The following is an 18,048-nucleotide window of genomic DNA, read 5'->3' on the forward strand; positions in this document are numbered from 1 at the left end:
GTCACCAGATAAAGAAACAGATCTTAAGATGGCTAAAGAAAACGTAGTTTGATAGCGTCTGTCTGTCAAGAAATCACTTCTCAATAGTTGTGGTTGTGAAATCCTCATTTCTTTATTGTTTTGTCATTATGGTCCCCACTTCCCTATTGTTTATCTGTATGGTCTCTGACTGGTTCTTTAATTGTTTCTGTCTGTTACATAATTAATTTTGCTAGGTGTAAATTAATTAAGGTGGTGGGGTAGGATTGGTTAGAGAATTTTGTTACACTATGTTAGGATTGGTTAGTAAAATTTTCGTATAATAATTTGTTAAGGTATAGCTAAACAGGACTGAAATGTCACTATATGAACTGGGGTCCAAAGGGAAGTTCTTTGGGAACCAACTCCAGGCCACAGCCTCAAAGGTCAGAACTGCCAGACCTCAAGACTCTGCCAGTCATAGGTGCCGACTCCATGGGTGCTCCGGGGCTGGAGCACCCACGGGGAAAAATTGGTGGGTGCTCTGCACCCACTGGCAGCTCCCCACCCCAGCTCACCTCCACTTCTCCTCCGCCTCCTCCCCTGAGCGTGCCATCACGTCCTGCTTCTCCCCCTGGCTCCCAGCTCTTGCGCCACGAAACAGCTATTTCGCGGCGGCAAGTGCTGGGAGGAAGGGGGAGGGAGGGGGAACGCGTCGCGCTCAGGGGGATTTGGGGAGGAGTTCAATAGGGGCAGGGAGGGGGTGGAGTTGGGGTGGGGACTTTGGGGAAGGGGTTGGAATGGGGGCGGGGCAGGGGTGGAGCCAGGGTGGGGCCGAGGGACAGTGCCTGGTGCAATGCCCTGTGGGGGTCACCCTGCCTGCTGTGCCGGGGACAGTGGCTGGCGCAGGGCCCTGAAGAGTGACCTGCGCTGTCAGAGGAGATGCGTGCTCAGTGGGCAGCTCCCATCTACTCCTTGTCCAGAGCCAAGGATCAGTCCTTACACTCTGTCTCCAGAGTAGGGTTGCCAACTTTCTAATCGCACAAAACCCAACACCCTAGCCCCTTCCCCCAAGGCCACAGGCAGCGCACCGCCCCCTGCTCCTCTTGGCCAGTGGGAGTGCAGAGCTGGTGTTTGGGGCAGGGGCAGTGTGCAGAGCCCTGTGGCCCCCCTGCCTAGGAGCTGGACTTGCTGGCTGCTCCCGGGGCGCAGCGCAGTGTCGGGACAGGCAGGGACCAGCCTGCCTTAGCCCCGCAGCACCACCAACCGGACTTTTAACGGCCCTGTCAGCTGTGCTGACCGGAGCCTCCAGGGTCCCTTTTCGACTTGGTGTTCTGGTTGACAACCGGACACCTGGCAACCCTACTACAGAGCTCTGCCCAGTCTGATCACCCCCAGCCCCTTCTGAGGGACAGTGTGCCAGAGCCCCACGCATCTCCCTCCAGGAGACTCTCCCGGACATACAGCCTTGCCCTTGGCCTCACTCTGGGCCTGTCCTGGCTCTGCCCAGCCCCAGCCATTCCTCCCCGCTCCTTCAGCAGAAAGAGGCCAGGCCCTGGGAGCTGTGGCTGGGCTCCAGGCCTAGCTAAACTCCAGAGGCTTTGCCGGCACAGCCCTAGTGGCAACACAGTGCACACCCTGGCAGGAGGCGTTCTGCTGGCATAGCCACCCCACCGCTCCACCAATGCTGGCCACACCAACAGACGCACTCTTCTGGCTACAGAGCTGCGTCTACACTGGGGCTCTGCAGGTATTGCGGCTATGTCGGCTCAGGCATGTGGGGTTTTCGCTATGCTGGCAAACTCTCTAGTCTCAGATGGTGGTGGGCGCCCAGACACCGTGGTGACAGGTGCTAACAGGGCTCTCAGGGGAGTCCCCAGCCCTCCTCAGAGGAGCTAAGGAAGAGGCACAGCAAGCGGGAGCTCTCCCAGGGAAGGAGGAGTGAGGACATGACCCTTGGGGTGAGGTTGTCTGTCAGTCTATTGTGTGCTTGCTGCCTACCCTGGGCCTGCTTGACTGAAATTCACAGTCTGGTCTGTATGTTGGGGGGGGGGGGGGGGGGGGGCGTGTGCTGAGGTAGGGCTGGCAGCTTCCTAATGAGGCTCAAGCCACCGTCCTTTGATCCCTGATCCCTCTAGGACCCCTTGACAAGGGGGCAGGGCTACTCAGGGAGAATGGGAAGGGGGGTTGCTAAAAAGCCAGCTCATAAGCCCCCCGGAACTGCACAGGGGAGTTTTGCTAGGGAGTTTACAGAGCCAGATACACTCAACAAACATTCTCCAAACTTGGGCCAATAACTTCTGTACCAACCCCCAAAAAAGCCTTGCCAGAGTAAAAATACCTGGGGCTATCAAATGTATTGCACTGAATGCAGCATGTCCGATTCCCTGCATTGTGGGCAGGTGGTGTATGTGTGCATTCAGTGCAAGCAGCGCTTGGCCCTCAGAGACTGAGTACAGGGTCTGGAGACCAGAGGGGCTGAACTGGCAGAGCTAAGGGAGACAGAGAGGTGCATAGAGGAGACTTTCAGGGATGCAGTAGAACGGTCCCACCCCCGGTCTGACAGCCTCTGTGCTGTTGAGGAGGATGAAAGTCCCCGGAAAAGAGACCATCAAGCTGGAGTGGAGGGAACCAATTGCATAGTTGAGCGACTCCTTCCAGATGATGTCGTAGTATCCTCTTGCACTGAGGATACCTCTCCGAGGGAGGGAACTCCAGCTATTAGGAAGAGACAGGTAATAGTAATGGGGTATTTGAATATTAAAAATATAACTAGCTGGGTTTGTGATGACCAGGAGAACTGCCTGGTGAACTGCATGGTACATTACCTGCTGAGTGTGAAGGTTGTGGATCTCTCGAGACATCTAGACGGTTCTGGGGAGGAGCCAGTGGTTATGGTACATGTAGGTACCAGTGACATAGGGAAAGGCAGGAGAGAGGTCCTGGAGGCCAAATTTAGGCTGCTAGGGAAGAGGTTAGAGTTCAGGACCTCTATTGGGAGCATTCTCTGAAATGCTTCCAGTTCCACGCTCAGGCAGATCTGCAGGGTCTCAATGCAGGGATGAGACGATGGTGTATGGATGGGGGGGTTAGGTTTATAACTGGGAAAGGAGGAGCCTATACAGGAAGGATGGGCTCTGCCTAAACCACAATGTAACTGGATTGTTGGCATGTCAAATTAAAAGGTCATAGAGGAGTTTTTAAATTAGGGGCTGGGGAAAGCCGACAGGTGTGGAGGAGCACACTGTGAAGAGACATCCCTTAGGGGAGGATTTATTATGTGGATTCTCTATATTCTAGTAAAGAGGAGTGGATAGAAGTTGATAAAGTACAGGTAGAAGCTGAAGAGAAACAGATGAAAAGAGTCACATTCAATTACATCACATGGGGGCAGACAACTAAATACTGACAAATTTTATAAGTGCTTGTATACAAATGCTAGAAGTCTGAATACTAAGATGGGTGAACTTGAGTGCCTGGTATTAAATGAGGAGGTTGATATAACAGGCATCCCAGAAACTTGGTGGAATGATGATAATCAATGGGACACAGTACTGTTGTAGGAGCAGCAGTGATCTGTATGCTGTGTATAACCTGTATTCTCAAAAGGTCTGTTACACTTCCCCGCCCTCTGCTTTTGTCTCCTCTCCCTCTTTGAATACCTGTGAAGTGGGTTTCCCTCTCCCCCTCCCTCCTGGAATGCTTGTGGGATGGATGAGCTGCATGAACAGCTGGAAGATCAGAGGAGCTCCCAGGTAGACAAGGTGTCTGGGACTTTAATTAGGCAGCGATCACACACCCAATGCATGGACACTGCAGGGACACTGCCCGAGGTGGAGTGTGACCAAGCAGACGCTGCCAAGTCATCTCTAGTCGCAGGCCATGAGGAGCAGGTCCTTAAAAGGGGAAGGGGCCATGTGCTCAGGAGTGCACTCACAAGATAGTACCTCCCGTGAAGGCCCTTCACCTGGACCGCCTGGCCAGCGGTTCACCGCGTTGCATTCCATCGTGCCTTGGGAAGATTTACCTTCATCGCACCGTCCATCTCTGCGCTGTGGGACACTTACCTTGAAGGTTCCTGACATCTCCAGTCCCGTGCCTGTCCTGGGAGCATGAGTATGCGAGTGTGAGTGTGACCCCCGCCCCCTTCTTTTGAGCTTAGCTGTCAGTATAATAAACGTGCTGCTTTCTGCCAAACTCTGGTGGGTCATTAGTCCTCCCTAAGCTCACTAGCTGGCCCAATTTCGGGTAGCAAATACAAAATATATAGGAATGACAGAGTAGGTTGTGCTGGTGGAAGAGTGGCATAGAGTCCCATATACTGAAAATCTGAAATGAAACAAATTGTGCCATAGAATCTCTATGGATAGAAATTTCATGCTGAAATAATAAGAGTATAACAATAGGAATATACTACCGACCACGTGACCAGGATGGTGATGGTGATTGTAAAATGCTGAGGGAGATTAGAGAGAAGAAAAAAATAGAAAACTCAGTAATAAAGAGTGATTGACCCCATATTGACTGGTTACATGTCACCTCAGGTCAGGATGCAGAGATAAAATTTCTATACATCATTAATGACAGCTTCTTGGAGCAGGTAGTCCTGGAACCCAGAAGAAGTGAGGCAATTCTTGATTTAGTCCTAAGTGGAGCACAGGATCTGGTGCAAGAGATCAATATAGCTGAACTGCTTGGCAATAGCGACCATAAGGTAATTAAATTGAACATCCTTGTTGTGGGGGGGGACACCAAAGAAGCCCACCACAGTAGCATTTAACTTCAAAAAGAGGAACTACACAAAAATGAGAAAGCTAATTAAATGAAAATTAAAAGGAGCAGTCACAAGAGTGAAATGCCTGAAAACTGCATGGAAACTTTTAAAAAACACGATAATAGAAGCACAAACTAAATGTATACCCCAAATGAAAAAAAACAGTAAGAGAACCAAAAATATGCCACCATGGCAAAACAACAGAGTAAAAGAGATGGTTAGAACCAAAAAGGCATCCTTTAAAAATTGGAAGTCAAATACTACTGAGGAAAATTGAAAGGAGCTTACCGTCCAGCACGCTAAGTGTAAAAGTATAATTAGGCAAAAGCCGAAAGAGATTTTGAAGAGCAATTAGCAAAGAAACAAAAACTAACAGCAATTTTTTTTTAAGTACATCAGAAGCAGGAAGCCTGCCAAACAACCAGTGCGGCCACTGGAACATGAAGGTGCTAAGGGAGCACTCAAGGAAGACAAGGCCATTGGGGAGAAGCTAATTTAATTCTTTGCGTTGATCTTCACTGCAGACAATCTGAGGGAGATTCCCATACCTGAGCCATTCTTTTTAGGTGACAAATTTGAGGAACTGTCCCAGTTTGAGGTGTCAGTAGAGGAGCTTCTGGAACAAATTGATAAACTAAACAGTAATAAGTTACCAGGCCCAGATGGTATTCACCCAAGAATCATAGAATCATAGAATATCAGGGTTGAAGGGACCTCAGAAGGTCATCGAGTCCAACCCCCTGCTCAAAGCAGGACCAATCCCCAACTAAATCACCCCAGCCAGGGCTTTGTCAAGCCAGGCCTTAAAAACTTCTAAGGAAGGAGATTCCACCACCTCCCTAGGTAACCCATTCCAGTGCGTCACCACCCTCCACCACGAGTGAAAACATTTTTCCTAATATCCAACCTAGACCTCCCCCACTGCAACTTAAGACCATTGCTCCTTGTTCTATCATCTGCTACCACTGAGAACAGTCTAGAGCCATCCTCTTTGGAACTCCCTTTCAGGTAGTTGAAAACAGCTATCAAATCCCCCCTCACTCCTCTCTTCTGTAGACTAAACAATTCCAGTTCCCTCAGCCTCTCCTCATAAGTCACGTGTTCCAGTCCCCTAATCATTTTTGTTGCCCTCCGCTGGACGCTTCCAATTTTTTCACATCCTTCTTGTAGTGTGGGGCCCAAAACTGGACACAGTACTCCAGATGAAGCCTCACCAGTGTCAAATAGAGGGGAACGATCACGTCCCTCGATCTGCTGGCAATGCCCCTACATATACATCCCAAAATGCCATTGGCCTTCTTGGCAACATGGGCACACTGTTGACTCATATCCAGCTTGTCCTCCACTGTAACCCCTAGGTCCTTTTCTGCAGAACTGCTGCCGAGCCATTCGGTCCCTAGTCTGTAGCGGTGCATGGGATTCTTCCGTCCTAAGTGCAGGACTCTGCACTTGTCCTTGTTGAACCTCATCAGATTTCTTTTGGCCCAATCCTCCAATTTCTCTTGGGCCCTCTGTGTCCTATCCCTACCCTCCAGAGTATCTACCTCTCCTCCCAGTTTAGTGTCATCTGCAAACTTGCTGAGGGTGCAATCCACACCATCCTCCAGATCATTTATGAAGATATTGAAAAAACCAGCCCCAGGACCGACCCGTGGGGCACTCCACTTGATACCGGCTGCCAACTAGACATGGAGCCATTGATCACTACCCGTTGAGCCTGATGATCTAGCCAGCTTTCTATCCACCTTATAGTCCATTCATCCAGCCCATACTTCCTTAACTTGCTGGCAAGAATACTGTGGGAGACCATGTCAAAAGCTTTGCTAAGGTCAAGGAATAACTCGTCCACTGCTTTCCCCTCATCCACAAAGCCAGTTATCTCATCAAAGAAGGCAATTAGATTAGTTAGGCATGACTTGCCCTTGGTGAATCCATGCTGACTGTTCCTGATCACTTTCGTCTCCTCTAAGTGCTTCAGAATGGATTCCTTGAGGACCTGCTCCATGATTTTTCCAGGGACTGAGGTGAGGCTGACTGGCCTGTAGTTCCCCAGATCCTCCTTCTTCCCTTTTTTTAAAGATGGCCACTACATTCGCCTTTTTCCAGTTGTCCGGGACCTCCCCCGATTGCCATGAGTTTTAAAGATAATGGCCAATGGCTCTGCAATCACATTCGCCAACTCCTTTAGCACTCTCAGATGCAGCACATCCGGCCACATGGACTTGTGCATGTCCAGCTTTTCTAAATAGTCCCAAACCACTTCTTTCTCCACAGAGGGCTGGTCACCTCCTCCCCATGCTCTGCTGCCCAGCGCAGCAGTCTGGGAGCTGACCTTGTTCGTGAAGACAGAGGCAAAAAAAGTATTGGGTACATTAGCTTTTTCCACATCCTCTGTCACTAGGTTGCCTCCCTCATTCAGTAAGGGGCCCACACTTTTCTTGACTTTCTTCTTGTTGCTAACATACCTGAAGAAACCCTTCTTGTTACTCTTAACATCTCTTGCTAGTTGCAACTCCAGGTGTGATTTGGCCTTCCTGATTTCACTCCTGCATGCCAGAGCAATATTTTTATACGCATCCCTGGTCATTTGTCCAATCTTCCACTTCTTGTAAGCTTCTTTTTTGTGTTTAAGATCAGCAAGGATTTCACCGTTAAGCCAAACTGGTCGCCTGCCATATTTACTATTCTTTCTACACATCGGGATGGTTTGTCCCTGTAACCTCAATAAGGATTCTTTAAAATACAGCCAGCTCTCTTGGACTTCTTTTCCCTTCGTTTTATTCTCCCAGGGGATCCTGCCCATCAGTTTCCTGAGGGAGTCAAAGTCTGCTTTTCTGAAGTCCAGGGTCCGTATTCTGCTGCTCTCCTTTCTTCCTTGTGTCAGGATCCTGAACTCGACCATCTCATGGTCACTGCCTCCCAGGTTCCCATCCACTTTTGCTTCCCCTACTAATTCTTCCTGGTTTGTGAGCAGCAGGTCAAGAAGAGCTCTGCCCTAGTTGGTTCCTCCTGCACTTGCACCATGAAATTGTCCCCTACGCTTTCCAAAAACTTCCTGGATTGTCTGTGCACAGCTGTATTGCTCTCCCAGCAGATATCAGGATTATTGAAGTCTCTCATGAGAACCAGGGCCTGCGATCTAGTAACTTCCGTGAGTTGCTGGAAGAAAGCCTCGTCCACCTCATCCCCCTCGTCCGGTGGTCTACAGCAGAATCCCACCACAACATCACCCTTGTTACTCACACTTCTAAACTTAATCCAGAGACTCTCAGGTTTTTCTGCAGTTTCATACCGGAGGTCTGAGCAGTCATACTGCTCGCTTACATACAATGCAACTCCCTCACCTTTTCTGCCCTGCCTGTCCTTCCTGAACAGTTTATATCCATCCATGACAGTACTCCAGTCATGTGAGTTATCGCACCAAGTCTCTGTTATTCCAATCACATCGTAATTCCTTGACCGTGCCAGGACTTCCAGTTCTCCCTGCTTGTTTCCCAGGCTTCTTGCATTTGTGTATAGGCACTTGAGATAACTTGCTGTTTGTCCTGCTTTCTCAGTATGAGGCAGGAGCCCTCCCCTCTCGCGCTTTCCTGTTTGTGCTTCCTCCCGGTATCCCACTTCCCCACTTACCTTAGGGCTTTGGTCTCCTTCCCCCCGTGAACCTAATTCATAGATTCATAGATACTAAGGTCAGAAGGAACCATTATGATCATCTAGTCCGACCTCCTGCACAACGCAGGCCACAGAATCTCCACCAACTCCTGCAAAAAACCTCTCACCTATGTCTGAGCTATTGAAGTCCTCAAATCGTGGTTTAAAGACTTCAAGGAGCAGAGAATCCTCCAGCAAGTGACCCGTGCCCCATGCTACAGAGGAAAGCGAAAAACCTCCAGGAAAGAATTTTCTGTAGTAACTCAGATCCCACCCCATCTAACATCCTATCACAGGCTATTAGGCCTATTTACCATGAATATTTAAAGATCAATTAATTACCAAAATCATGTTATCCCATCATACCATCTCCTCCATAAACTTATCAAGTTTTATCGTAAAGCCAGATAGATCTTTGCCCCCACTGCTTCCCTTGGAAGGCTATTCCAAAACTTCACTCCTCTGATGGTTAGAAACCTTCGTCTAATTTTAAGTCTAAACTTCCCAATGACAGTTTATATCCATTTGTTCTTGTGTCCACATTGGTACTGAGCTTAAATTATTCCTCTCCCTCTCCGGTATTTATCCCTCTGATATATTTATAAAGAGCAATCCTATCTCCCCTCAACCTTCTTTTAGTTAGGCTAAACAAGCCAAGCTCCTTGAGTCTCCTTTCATGAGACAAGTTTTCCATTCCTCGGATCATCCTAGTAGTCCTTCTCTGTACCTGTTCCAGTTTGAATTCATCCTTCTTAAACATGGGAGACCAGAACTGCACACAGTATTCCAGGTGAGGTCTCACCAGTGCCTTGTATAACTGTACGAAAACCTCCTTATCCCTACTGGAAATACCTCCCCTGATGCATCCCAAGACCGCATTAGCTTTTTTCACGGCCATATCACATTGGCAGCTCATAGTCATCCTGTGATCAACCAATACTCCAAGGACCTTCTCCTCCTCCGTTACTTCTAATTGATGCGTCCCCAGCTTATAATTAAAATTCTTGTTATTAATCCCTAAATGCAGGACCTTACACTTCTCACTATTAAATTTCATCCTATTACTATTACTCCAGTTTACAAGGTCATCCAGATCTTCCTATATGATATCCCGATCCTTCTCTAAATTGGCAATACCTCCCAGCTTTGTGTCACCTGCAAACTTTATTAGCACACTCCCACTTTTTGTGCCGAGGTCAGTAATAAAAAGATTAAATAAGATTGGTCTCAAAACTGATCCCTGAGGAACGCCACTGGTAACCTCCCTCCAGCCTGACAGTTCACCTTTCAGTAGGACCCGCTGTAGTCTCCCTGTTAACCAATTCCTTATCCATCTTTCAATTTTCCTATTGATCCCCATCTTATCCAATTTAACTAATAATTCCCCATTTGGCACGGTATCAAACGCCTCACTGAAATCTAGGTAAATTAGATCCACTGCGTTTCCTTTGTCTAAAAAATCTGTTACTTTCTCAAAGAAGATCAGGTTGGTTTGGCACGATCTACCTTTTGTAAAGCCATGTTGTATTTTGTCCCAATTACCATTGACGTCAATGTCCTTAGCTACTTTCTCCTTCAAAATTTTTTCCAAGACATTGCATACTACAGATGTCAAACTAACAGGCCTGTAGTTACCCGGATCACTTTTTTTTCCTTTCTTAAAAATAGGAACTATGTTAGCAATTCTCCAATCATACGGTACAACCACTGAGTTTACAGATTCATTAAAAATTCTTGCTAATGGGCTTGCAATTTCGTGTGCCAATGCCTTTAATATTCTTGGATGAAGATTATCTGGGCCCCCCGATTTAGTCCCATTAAGCTGTTCGAGTTTTGCTTCTACCTCAGATATGGTAATATCTACCTCCATATCCTCATTCCCATTTGTCATGCTACCATTATCCCTAAGATCCTCATTAGCCTTATTAAAGACTGAGACAAAGTATTTGTTTATGTAACCCTTCTGCCCGTCAGAGTTGGCAGCAACAAGGGCCGGGTTCAATATCTAGGGGTTCCATTCCAATAACACAATGCAAACCGGCTCGAGCCCCCACCCAGTGACCTGGGACAAATATATACCACCCCCGCTGGGCGCCTCCAAGAGGCAATACTTCCCCTCTCGCAAGCACATAGTCTGAGTGTAGCAAAAGTCTTTTAATAACAGAGAGAAACAATGTGGCATTATGTTGGGGAAACACCACCAACAGGATTCATAACACAACCCATGAGCAAAAACAACCCCACCCCAGCAAATTGGGGCATGCCCTTTTCCCTTTGGTTCTTGAGTCCAGCAACCCCAAATCACCCAAAGTCCCAAAAGTCCAATGCCCCAAAAGTCTCTGTCCCTGGTCAGGGCAGCCCCAGAGTTCGAAAGTTTATCTGCGGAGCTTTACCTCCCAACCTGGGTGGAAATGGGACGGGGGTAAGAGGCACCTTACGTGATCTGAAGCTGACCGCCCCATAGCGGCGCTCCACTCCGCCAGCCGCCCCACAAACCCCTTCACTCAGCTGCGCTCCGCTCCGCCAGCCGCCCCACGAACTCCTTCACTCAGCTGCGCTCCGCTCCACCAGCCGCCCCACGAACTCCTTCACTCAGCTCCACGGCCCACAAGCAGCTCCTGCCATCCACACACTGCTCCGCGTCGAACTGCTTCACCAGCCGCCCCGCAAACTGCTCCACAATATATCTTCAGGCTCCCCCACTACTTAACACAACACTCAGTCATTTTAGCTCTTAGGTGAATTCAGCTTATAGTAGGGGAGCCCCAGTGCTGGTGCACTGTCAGCCCAAAGCGAGCTCAGCAGCCTATAACTAGACTTCTAATGAAATCAAAATTAGCTCTGATATTCCACAGTGGAGAGAGGAGGAAGTGCAATCAGCATGTAAGACCCTCACCAAGGGGCCCACGCCACCAAGTATTAATACTTGTCCCCAGCCTCTCTCCGTTCACACAGTTTTGGAACCCATGACCCTTGCCTAGCGAGTGCTACTTAGTTGATGGTGAATCCCTCCATCATAACAAAAGGCCACGTACAGTTCCAAGCACAGTTCCCATAATCAGGGTAATAACAATTTATTCTTCCTGCCCCAATAACAGAGACACTGGGGATCCCACAGCAGCCAAAGTGACCATTTGGGCAGCTATGGTCTCATTCTAGGCGTGGTGGGTGTGCCTATGCAAATGAGATCGGCCCCTGAAGTTCTTTTCCACAACTTGCCACACCTCACCACCAGATGTCAGGGTGGAGCTCATCCTGACACTGCTTACATTTAGATATTGGGCCATGCCTAGATTATCCTTGACCTCCACTCCATCCTCAGTGTTTAGCGGTCCCACTTCTTCCTTCTTTGTTTTCTTCTTATTTATACGACTATAGAACCTTTTACTATTGGTTTTAATTCCCTTTGCAAGGTCCAACTCTACATGGCTTTTGGCCTTTCTCACTTTATCCCTATGTGTTCTGACCTCAATAAGGTAGCTCTCCTTGCTGATCCCTCCCATCTTCCACTCCCTGTAGGCTTTCTGCTTTTTCTTAATCACCTCTCTGAGATGCTTGCTCATCCAGCTTGGTCTACAACTCCTGACTATGAATTTTTCCCCTTTCTTGGGATGCAGGCTTCCGACAGCTTCTGCAGCTTTGATTTAAAGTAATCCCAGGCCTCCTCTGCCTTTAGATCCACAAGTCTTTCAGTCCAATCCACTTTCCTAACTAATTTCTTTAATTTTTGACAGGTTTCAGAGTAACAGCCGTGTTAGTTTGTATTCGCAAAAAGAAAAGGAGTACTTGTGGCACCTTAGAGACTAACCAATTTATTTGAGCATGAGCTTTCATGAGCTACAGCTCACTTGCATCCGATGAAGTGAGCTGTAGCTCACGAAAGCTCATGCTCAAATAAATTGGTTAGTGTCTAAGGTGCCACAAGTACTCCTTTTTTCTTTTTAATTTTTGAAAGTCAGCCCTTTTGAAATCAAAAACCCTAGTTGCAGATTTATTTTTGTTTATCCTTCCATTCAGTTTGAACTGAATTAGCTCATGATCACTTGAACCAAGATTATCCCCTACAACCATTTCTTCTGTGAGGTCCTCACTACTCACCAAAACCAAATCTAAAATGGCATCCCCTCTTGTCGGTTCAGCAACTACTTGATGAAGGAATCCATCAGCTATCGCATCCAGGAAAATCTGAGCCCTTTTATTATTACTAGCACTCGTCCTCCAGTCTAAAGAAAAGGAGGACTTGTGGCACCTTAGAGACTAACCAATTTATTTGAGCATGAGCTTTCGTACGCTACAGCTCACTTTCTCTGAAACCAGTCTATATCTGGGAAGTTAAAGTCTCCCATGATCACGCAGTTCCCATTAGTATTTACTTCATTAAAAACATTGAAGAGGGCTCTGTCCATATCCAGATCGGATCCCGGCGGTCTCTAGCCCACCCCAAGCACTATCCCAGGGGAGGCTCTCGTAGTTTTCTTCCCCAGTGTGATTTTTGCCCAGACGGACTCAGTCTTATCCATTCCATCGCTTCTTATTTCTTTACATTCTACCTCCTCATTGATCTACAATGCTACTCCACCACCTTTGCCTTTATTTCGGTCTTTCCTAAACAGCACCTCCCCTTCGATACCCGTACGCCAGTCGTGACGACTATTCCACCCTGTTTCTGGTCTCCCTGGAATAGCTGGTTTCCCTTCCTGCACCAGTAGCTCTAGTTCCTCCATTTTGTTACCTCGGCTGCTCACTTTAAAGCCCTCCTCACTAGGTGAGCCAGCCTGCTTGCGAAGATGCTCTTCCCTCTCTTCGTTAGGTGGAGCCTGTCTCTGCCTTCTTGGAACACCATCCCATGGTCAAAGAATCCAAAGCCTTCTCTCCGACACCACCTGCGTAGCCATTCGTTGACTTCCACAATTCGACGGTCCCTACCCCGGCCTTTTCCTTCCACGGGGAGGATGGACGAGAAGACCACTTGCGCCTCAAACTCCTTTATCCTTCTTCCCAGAGCCACGTAGTCTGCAGTGATCTGCTCAAGGTCATTCTTGGCAGTATAATTGGTGCCCACATGGAGAAGCAGGAAGGGGTAGCGATCCGAGGGCTTGATGAGTCTCGGCAGTCTCTCCGTCACATCGTGAATCCTAGCTCCTGGCAAGCAGCAGACTTCTCGGTTTTCCCAGTCGGGGAGGCAGATAGATGACTCAGTCCCCCTGAGGAGAGAGTCCCCGACCATCACCACCTGCCTCCTCCACTTGGGAGCGGTGGTCATGGAACCCCCATCCCTAGGACAGTGCATCTAATGCCTTCCAATCGCTGGAGTCTCCTTCTGCTCCCTTCCCCCAGACATATCATCTGGTCCACTCTCCACAATGATACCTGTGGAGAGAACATGAAAGCGGTTAGTTACCTGTGTCCGCGTTGCTGGAACCCAGACATTCCCCCTCCTTCTTCTGGAGGTCACATGTTGCCAAGCTTCTCCACTGGCCTCTTAGCTCTGCTGTGCAACCTGCTCTAAATCTTTAGAGCTTTGTGCCCGTAGAAGCATATCCTGACTTTTGTCCAGAAAATCCTCCATTTCTCGTATGTCCAGAAAATCCTCCGTTTCCAGGATGTATTACTTCAGGTCCTGGTGACTTGAAGACATCTAACTTGTGTAAGTAATTTTTAACTTGTTCTTTCTCTGTTTTAGCCTCTGATCCTACCTCATTTTCACTGGCATTCACTATGTTACATGTCCAACACTGCTAACCTTTCTGTTGAAAACTGAAACAAAAAAGTCATTTAGCAATTCTGCCATTTCCACATTTTCTGTTATTGTTTTCCCATGTCACTGAGTAACAAGCATACCCTATCCTTGGTCTTTCTCTTGCTTCTAATGTATTTGTAGAATGTTTTGTTACCCTTTATGTCTCTAGCTAGTTGAATATCATTTTGTGCCTTGGCCTTTCTAATTTTGTCCCTACATACTTGTGTTATTTGTTCATATTAATCCTTTGTAATTTGACCTAAAATAAGTTTCCACTCTTTCTAGGACTCTTTTTTTGAGTTCCAGATAATTGAAGATCTCCTGGTTAAGCCAGGGTGGTCTTCTGCTATATTGCTTATCTTTCCTCCTGATCCATGAGGGAATATCCTTTCACAGATCAGTAACCAGTTAAAAGACTGTAAACAAAGGGTAGGAATAAATGGTCAGTTTTCAGAAGGGAGAGAGGTAAATAGTGGTGTCCCCCAGGGGTCTGTACTGGTATCAGTGCTATTCAACATATTCATAAATGATCTGGAAAAAGAGGTAAACAGGGAGGTGACAAAGTCTGCAGACAATTCACTCCAGATAGTTGAGTACAAACCTGACTGTGCCCTGGTCTACGCTAGGAGTTGAGGTCGAATTTAGCAGAGTTAAATCGATTTAACCCTGCACCCACCCACACAACGAAGCCCTTTTTTTTTTACTTAAAGGGCTCTTAAAATCAGTTTCCTTACTCCACCCCTGACAAGGGGATTAGCGCTGAAATCGGCCTTGCCGGGTCGAATTTGGGGTACTGTGGACACAATTAGACAGTATTGGCCTCGGGGAGCTATCCCAGAGCATTCCATTGTGGCTGCTCTGGACAGCACTCTCAACTCAGATGCACTGGCCAGGTAGACAGGAAAAGACCCGTGAACTTTTGAATTTCAATTTCCTGTTTGGCCAGCGTGGCAAGCTGCAGGGGAGTGCAGAGCTCATCAGCAGAGGTGACCATGATGGAGTCCCAGAATCGCAAAAGAGCTCCAGCATGGACCGAATGGGAGGTATGGGATCTGATCGCTGTATGGGGAGAGGAATCCGTGCTATCAGAACTCCGTTCCAGTTTTCGAAATGCCAAAACATTTGTCAAAAAATCCCACGGCATGAAGGGCAGAGGCCATAATAGGGACCCGAAGCAGTGCCACGTGAAACTTAAGGAGCGGAGGCAAGCCTACCAGAAAACCAGAGAGGCAAACGGCTGCTCCGAGTCAGAGCCCCAAACATGCCGCTTCTATGATGAGCTGCATGCCATTTTAGGGGGTTCAGCCACCACTACCCCAGCCGTGTTGTTTGACTCCTTCAATGGAGATGGAGGCAACACAGAATCAGGTTTTGGGGACGAGGAAGATAGCTCACAGCAAGCAAGTGGAGAAACCGGTTTTCCTGACAGCCAGGAACTATTTCTCATCCTGGACCTGGAGCCAGTACTCCCCAAACCCACCCAAGGCTGCCTCCTGGAGCCGGCAGGCAGAGAAGGGACCTCCGGTGAGTGTACCTTTTAAAATACTATACATGGTTTAAAAGCAAGCATGTTTAATGATTAATTTGCCCTGGCATTCGTGGCTCTCCTGGATGTATTCCCAAAGTCTTTGCAAAAGGTTTCTGGGGAGGGCAGCCTTATTCCGTCCACCATGGTAGGACACTTTATCACTCCAGGCCAGTAGCACGTACTCGGGAATCATTGTAGAACAAAGCATTGCAGGGTATGTTTGCTGGCATTCAAACAACATCCGTTCTTTATCTCTCTGTGTTATCCTCAGGAGAGTGATATCATTCATGCTTACTTGGTTGAAATAGGGTGCTTTTCTTAAGGGGACATTCAGAGGTGCCTGTTCCTGCTGGGCTGTTTGCCTGTGGCTGAACAGAAATGTTCCCCGCTGTTAGCCACGGGGGAGGGTGAGGGGCTAGCCACGTGGTGGGGGGAGGCAAAATGCGACCTTGTAACGAAAGCACATGTGCTATGTATGTAATGTTAACAGCAAGGTTTACCGTGAAAGAGTGTACCCATTGTTCTATAAAATGTGTCTTTTTAAATACCACTGTCCCTTTTTTTTTCTCCACCAGCTGCATGTGTTTCAAGGATCACAGGATCTTCTCCTTCCCAGAGGCTTGCGAATATTAGAAGGTGAAAAAAATGCACTCGTGATTAAATGTTCTCTGAACTCATGCTGTCCTTCCCCACTGACAGCACAGATGAATACGTGGAGGCAGACAATGTCAGAGTGCAGGAAAGCACAAAATGACTGGGAGGAGAGGTGGCGGGCTGAGGAGAGTAAGTGGCAGGCTGAAGAGAGGGCTGAGGCTGAAAGGTGGTGGCAGCGTGATGAGAGGAGGCAGGATTCAATGCTGAGGCTACTGGAGGAAATGGCTTAGAGAGATCTGGCAGGCCCAGAGCCGGGGCTTCCATCAATTTTCTTTTCAGGATTTTAAATGCCCTGTCAGCCTCTGGGGTCCAATAGAAGGGGTCATGATCTGCTCCTTTTACACAGTCGTACAGGGGTTTAGCCCACAGTCCAAACTCTGGGATCCATATCCTGCAAAAGCCTGCCATACCCAGAAATGCCCTGAGCCGCTTACGGTTACTTGGGGTAGGAACTTGACAGATAGCTTCCTTTCTTTCGCTTGAAAGCTGACGCTCCCCTTGCCATATGTGAAACCTGAGGTACCGTACCTCTGGGAGGGCAATTTGAGCCTTACTCCGTGCTACACGATATCCCCAGAGTCCAATAAAATTCAGGAGGCTCACGGTGGCTTTAAGGCAGGGTGTTTGGCCCACAGTGGCAATTAACAAATCATCTACATACTGCAGAAGGAGGGCCTCCTCATTATCCCACTCCTGTAGGTCCCTGGCCAGAGCCTGGCCAAAGAGGGTGGGGGAATTTTTAAATCCCTGGGCCAACACTGTCCAGCAAAGTTGCTTTTTAACCCTTTTTCGGTTCTCCCACTCAAAGGAGAAGATCTCCTGTGATGGGGTGGCAACTGGGATGGTAAAGAAAGCATCTTTCAGATCAAGGACTGAAAAATGGGTATACTGTCCCCCTATAGAAGCCAATAAGGTGTACAGGTTAGGGACAAGAGGGTGCAGAGTCTTAACCCGTTCATTGACTGCCCTTAGGTTCTGTACCAGCCGATACGTGCCATCAGGCTTCTGTACGGGTAGAATGGGAGTGTTCCAGGCTGACTGACATTCTCGGAGAATACCATACATTAGGAATCGATCTATAGTTTCCTGTAAACCTTCTCTGGCTTCCCTCTTGATTGGATACTGTTTTACTTGCACTGGGCCTTTCCCTGGTATGAGCTGAATAGTAATAGGGGTCTGGTGGGTGGCCTTTCCTGGAATCCCTGATGCCCACACGAGGGGGTACACCTGGTCTTCCCACGGGCTCCATTCTGGGGCTTGCATGGCTGAGGGCTCAACTGCAAGGGTCATGATCCAGGCATTCTCAGGGGGTAAGGTAAGGGTTATTTCGTCCTCAGTAAAATGCAGGGTGGCACCGAGGCGACAAAGTAGATCCCGTCCCAGCAGAGGTGTTGGACACTCAGGGAGGTATACCAGCTTGTGGGATATAGTCCTGTCTCCCAAAGCACATTCCGCTGGGGCATACACTGGGCACTTGGTGTCCCTGCCTGTGGCTCCCACCACAGTAAGGGAATCTGCTACTGGCAACTGAAGAGGCTGATTTACGGCAGTTCGGGCCGCTCCAGAGTCCACTAAAAAATCTATTTCTGAGCTTCCCACCCGCATCTTTACTCGGGGTTCCGGGGGTAGGGTGGTCCGTCTCCCCTGACACCCCTATTCCTGCTCCACCATCGCCATCATAGGGGCACCCCCCTTTTCTTTCCTCTTTGGGCACTCATTTTTCCAGTGTCCCTCCTGTTGACA

The sequence above is a fragment of the Lepidochelys kempii genome, chromosome 21, assembly GCF_965140285.1.
Source record: "Lepidochelys kempii isolate rLepKem1 chromosome 21, rLepKem1.hap1, whole genome shotgun sequence".
Taxonomy (NCBI): Eukaryota; Metazoa; Chordata; order Testudines; family Cheloniidae; genus Lepidochelys; species Lepidochelys kempii.